Here is a 6,055-nt window from a genome sequence, read left to right as displayed (position 1 = left end):
TCTTCAGGACTCCAAATGCCCTTTCCTTGGGCAGCTATGCACGCTGCTGCAGCCCATCACATGCCATGGTGGGGAGGCATTCTGCTCGGGTGGGGATCCTGAAAGATTTTCAGTTGTGAATGGACTTGGACAAAGGACACAAGTACCACCCCTGTTTTATAGACCAAAAAAAAAAAAAAATGCTGCTCACAAGATATAGCTCTTCACGGGGATAAGCAAAGATGGGAAGGAGGAAAAGCAAGGCTGGCTTCTGGAGGAATACAAAGACAGCTCTCTGCTCTAGTCCCGTTGCCAAAGAGGAAAGAAAACTTTCACTTTAAAGGAGACTGAGGTATGGATGTAGGCAAAATTGAGGGTGGCAGACAGGGAGAGGCACACCCCCAACTTTGAGGTTTTCCTTTGTGTGCCACTGCTAAGCCTAGAATAGGGAAGGTTGGGACGAGGGTCGAGCAACTTTCCCCTTTGTCCTTCCTGCTTCTCATACCGGCAGCACGTCTGCGTTCTCAGGGCAGCCTCGCCACATTCCCCCACCACGGTATGCCTGCTTCCCCTAACAGGATTCTATCAGAAACCTCTCCAGAAGGAGAAGAAATATCTGGGATTCAGCCGGCAGCTCAGCAGGGACATGTCTCCCTGGTCTCTAGACCCCAGGTTATTTTTAACTTTGCAAAACCATGCTTGCTGGGCAGCTCCCAGATGCCCAGGCTGCTATTGCAGCAAGGAGACAGGGTAGAAAGCAATGATGCAGAGCGCACGCACAAAGAGGATACACAGCGGCATGGGACACCACGCTCTGCCAAACAGGAGCAGCAGCAAACTGACCTTGGGTGTGCCCTCAGCCTTTCCTGGTGCTGCAATTTGCCCCTGTGCTGGTTATGTGGCAATCTGTCCCCAGGACTCGTGCGTACAGCCCCGCAGCATCATCCCTCTCCCCACGCAGATGGAGACCCACCCTTAGATGCAGCTGGCATCTTAGATGTGTTAGCTGCATCTAAACCTGGGTGACACCATGGAGCAGCAGTGTGGCACTGCCCACGCCGCCTAAGCTGGGTCAGAAGAGCTGCCACTAGGAGGTGGCATTTCCCCAGGTCCCTGCTGGGCACTTCGACGGTGCTGGCAGCAGGGGATGCTTGAAAGGGTGGTCCCAGCCTGAAGAGAAGGGGCAGGAGGTGTGGACTGCAGGTGTGGGAAGGCAGGCACAGAAGACCTGGAGGAGGATAAAGGACAGCTGAGATGACCAGAGCAAATGGCATCCGGAGAAGGGAGGCTGCAGAGCTGCAGAGGGTGTCACTGCCCAGCGAACGCAGGCTGGGCACGGTGGGGAAGGGCACCCAGCATGCTGGCTCCTTGGCACCTGGCCTGCCATCATGTGGGTAGAAAGACACCAGAGAGCACCAGTGCTGAAGAGAGGGTGGCAATACAAAGACCACTGTGTTCCTCTGCTCCCCATCCCTTTCTCCCCCTCCTCTCCCAGTTTATTTACCCAAGTTCAAAAGACAGCCTCACAGTCCCGAGGGGCTGGCTGAAGTGGCCAAGGGGTGGGCTGTGAGGTCATCTTTAATGAGGGCAAAAATCCAGTGTCAACAATGCTGCCCATTGTATGGCCCTGTTTAGACAATACCCGCTGGGTTCTTGCTGCTGGCAGCCCCAGGACTGGGAGCAAAGCCTGTTTGGGGTAACAGGAGGGGAGGAGGATGGGTAGGGGGTCTGGCACTAAGACATGCAGCAAGGGATGGGGCAAAGTGCAGAGATAAGCACCCTATCCCAGTCATCAGCCTGATTCTCAATGCTGATAAGATTACTGCACCAACAGCAGGTAATTTAGCCATCCTGGTCACAGCCTGGAGGCATGGCCCATCACCCGGGTTACACCTGCTTTCCCTTCTGACCCTGGCAATGAGACACCAATGCTTCCTGCTACCTTATCACCTCTAACCCCACATTTCCCACTCAGCAGCAATGGGGTGGCAAAGTGACCACTAGCTGCTTCTTTCAGCCCTTCCCCAGGCAGTTGTGGGAAGGCAGCTGGGGGTTTGGCCACTGCTGCTCTTCTGGGAGCTCCCAACAGCAGCTGTTAAATGAAGAGCCCAGGTAACCCCTACTGAATTTAGCCATGCTTTTAGGGTGAGGATGGAGCAGGGGATCTTCTTCTGGAGTTTGTGGGATCCACTGAATTGATGGAGCAATAGATGATGTTTTAAGGAGCAGGAAAAATGTGATAGAAAGCAAGCGAGCGAGCAGGATTATGCCAGTTCTTGTAAACATAAATCTCCCTTTTGGTAAATGCCATGATATCAGACTCCTCAAGACGCGGTTTCTGGAGCCAGTGACCACACAAGACTCTTAGGTTTCCATTTCAAAAAGGAAAGTCATTTGCCACCTCTCCTGGCTGAGGAAGAGTATGTGAAAATACAACACAGGGTCACAGATTCTAAAAGAAAGCACGGGGGAGAAAGAAACAGTAGACAAGGGTGGCAACCTCACGAGCTGGCATCTGATCCCCTGGCATCTGAACTCCTGTGACTGGCAGTCCTGAAAGACCTGCAGCCAGCATCACCTTCCAAGCAGGCATTAACTCCCGTGGTCTGCGCCAGGTCTTGTCCCTACTCATCCTGAAGCCGTGGGCCCCCACCTCATTTCTCTGCAACACATAACTGTGCCCAGAAGTCAACCTGTCAAAACTAGGGGACCGTTAACCTCTGAAACTGCTGGCAGCAGTGCTGAACCGTGCTGGTGCTCATCTGGTCTGCAGAGAGGGCTCGATGCCTCTGAAGAGAAGATTCTTCATGAGGGGACGAGCAGAAAGAAAGGAGAATTGGAGAAATGACAGAAAACCACCCCTGAACTTCTCCTTGGACGAAAGGCCCATGGCATGATTGTCCTCGCCCTAGAAAAAGCTCTAAAGCTGGAATTGCTTCATACTTCTTCAGGAAAACAATGCAAGAGATGCAGAAAATAATCCTAGGACAATTTTCACAAACCTTTACTTTTGGCAGGGGGGAAGGGGTCGGGGTCAGCTCTTTCCCCAGTTTTCAGCTTATTCCCTCTTTATTTGATTCTTCTCTTCATTATTTTCAACTTCCAGTTGTGAAACAGAAGAAAAAGAAAAAGGGGGAGACAGGGAATACTGTTAAATAAGATAAACAAACAACACGAAACAAACCTTGCAAAGCCCTTGCAGCAAGCTTTTGTGTGTGTGTGGCTTTTTCAACATTTTTGGAGGGGGTAACTGAGGAGATTCACTTAAATTTCCAAGATGTCGACACCAGATGAAATCTCCTTGCAAAACTTACTGCTAAATTGAAAGGCAACATTTTTTTTTTTTGAGGGGAGAGTAGAAAGGAAAATGTTTTAGTGAAACATCCTTACCTTAGCCTTGATGTTTTCCTGCATCCTGGCACTGCGCTAGCAAAACCAGGCTAGTTATTGCATCCCCGGACAGGAATACAACCATTCTTTCTCATATGGGCTCTGCTCACACATGGTGTTTTGTGATAAACCCCACTGCTAGTTTGTGCCTCCCTTTTCCCAAACCTTGATAAAAAACTGTGAGACCCTCTGACAAAAAGTGCTCTGCAAGACCTTTTCACCAGCACAGTGCCTCAGCCGGGTCACGAATCTCTGGGGAGGACTTTTCAGGAAGGTCGAAACAGCCTTATGTTAGACCATGGATTTCTAAAGAAACCCCATGCCTAAGTTCATGATCTGTGCTGTGCGAGGCACGGCTCTGCTCATCACTGCCCTGTGCCACAGCCCTGGCATCGCATCAGCTCATTTATGAACGACCACGACCTCAGACAGCGGTCACCAGATGCAGAAGAATTGAATCCGTTTCCTGAGGACGATGGCTGAAGCCGAACCTTTGCTAAGCAGTGTTGGTGAACGCCACCAGCGACGTACTTCTGCTGAAGGCTCAGCTGGGCAGCGCTCGCTGGGAGGAGGGAAAAGCCTATCTGGAGAGATACAAACCAGAGCAGGAAAAGCCCAGTTTAAGCTGCATTACTATGTCCACACTAGACATTTCTGGTTTCCCACCTGTGTTGCCCAGTGGTCCACCGCTTCTGTCTCAAGCCTTGAGCTGCAGAGCTGAGGCAGGAGTCTGCAGCAGGGCCAGGGGTGCACAGGGTGCTGGCCATCACCCAGGCCAGCAGCGGTCCAGGGGAGGGAGCCTGGCTGGCACGGCATGGCCAAGCCTCCAGCCCGCAAAGGGCCAGGCAAGGCTGAAGCTGCCACAATCCAAACATTGGGAAAGCAAACTACCCTGCGCACCTTGCCAAGATGTCAACGCCTGAACCTCGTTGCCACATTCAGGAGCATTAACCTGTTTCAAAAGTGATCAAAATGCCAGGTGGAGAAGCTGACTATGCTGCGAAGGGCCTTCCTCAGGGCTGTCCTTAGCACGTAAGACTTGGAACCTGCCAGGTGAGCACAGCCCCAGTGATCTTCAAGATCTATCCCTCTGTACAAGATGGTCACCTCCCAGGATAACTTGGCAGGGGAATATTGAGAAAACTTATTCCTGTTGTGTGGGAGCAGCCAGACATGGTATTAATTTTAGAGGATGACAAAGTGTAGCTGCCCTGTAAGTTCCCTCTTAGCCACGCTCCACATCTGAGGAGAGAAGCCAGTGGGAAAGGAAAGGGCTCTGGCGGGTCTGAGTATCTGCGAAACGGCAAACCCTGAATCCCCGAAAGCCTCGTTGTCACCCACCGGTAGCACTGTCAGTTCTCCCCCTGGTTCATGGCACTGAGATTATTTTCTGTGTGGCAGGAGCTGCAGATTAGCTTCTAAAATCAACCAGTGCCACCTTCTTCTTTGTTTTTATTTATGTCCTTTCTGTTATCCTTTGGAAATAGCAGGAGTCAGGTTTCCGTAGGGTAGTTTTTAGCACAGTTTATAGTTCTTCCAACACTCACATAGAATGTAGGTAGAATCTTTAATTAAAACATAATTTCTCCCCAGTTTTCAGTAACCCTCAGCATCGTTAACCAAATATTTAACGGAGAGTCTTCAAAGGGATGGTTAAAAGTCCCTTTCTGATTCATGTCAGCTTTTACCATCTAGGAACATCTTCTGGCGTGGGCTCTCTGTTTTAATACTGTGCCTCAGAAAGTAGGCCAGACTCGAGTTCCTAATGTAAAACTAAACCACAGATTCCTCTCAGACCTCTTCATCCATCACAGTGGAATGAAACAGGAGGACTTACTTTCCCCCCTTTGCTGGACACCTCTAAATCCAGAGAACAATTGGGCTACTGTTATTTTTCATTGTCACTTTTCCCTCCCAGTGATTACAATGCAGCTCACTTTTGACAGCTGCCACCGAATCAGCCCCGCGCTGCCAGAGCAGGATCAGCCCAGGGATGGACTCTGCAAGATCCTGGTTGTCCGTCTGCACCTCGTGTGGTCAGCTCCATCGCTGCAGGATAGCTGCCTGGGCTTGATATGTGTTAGGGGATACTGGCGCACTTCAGAATGGCTTTTGACATCCCTGTTTGACTCCCAGAATGACTCGTGTCAGCGAGGGCAGAGATTGAGCACGGGACACACCGTGCATTTGTCCTGTCAGCATCGAAGGAGCGGGAACAGGGCCTGGCTGGAGTGATGGCACTGGGGCACCCCAAGCCTGGCTGCTCAGCGGCCGAGGGTGCCTGGCACCCAGTGGGGTTCAGGGAGCTGCCCCCTGACTCTGCCACCACAAGGTTTTATTTGTAAGGGCCCTCCTCCCTTTTAATGGTGCGGGTGTCCTTGGGATAGAGCCTGGATTTTCCTGTTGCTGGCATTACTGGGTAGCGAGGAGGTTGTTACGGAAAATAGCTGATAGCAAACGGAGCTGCTCCTTTTTCCTTCTGCCCTGTGCCAAAAGGGACTGTTTTCAGCCTCCAGCTAAATAGCTGCCCACTCTCCCTCCCCTGGACCGCTGCTGGCCAGGATTCTTTTTAAAACATTACAGCCAACATTTCCCAGAATGTTTTGCATATCAAGATAGGCACCTACACAGATATACATGCTTCTCCGGATGCACAGTAGTGGGTGTGCTTTCCTTTGCAGACATT

Source organism: Phalacrocorax carbo, chromosome 12 (genome assembly GCF_963921805.1).
Source record: "Phalacrocorax carbo chromosome 12, bPhaCar2.1, whole genome shotgun sequence".
Taxonomy (NCBI): Eukaryota; Metazoa; Chordata; class Aves; order Suliformes; family Phalacrocoracidae; genus Phalacrocorax; species Phalacrocorax carbo.
The sequence above is the reverse complement of the archived record's forward strand: the minus strand, read 5'-3'. Positions refer to the sequence as shown.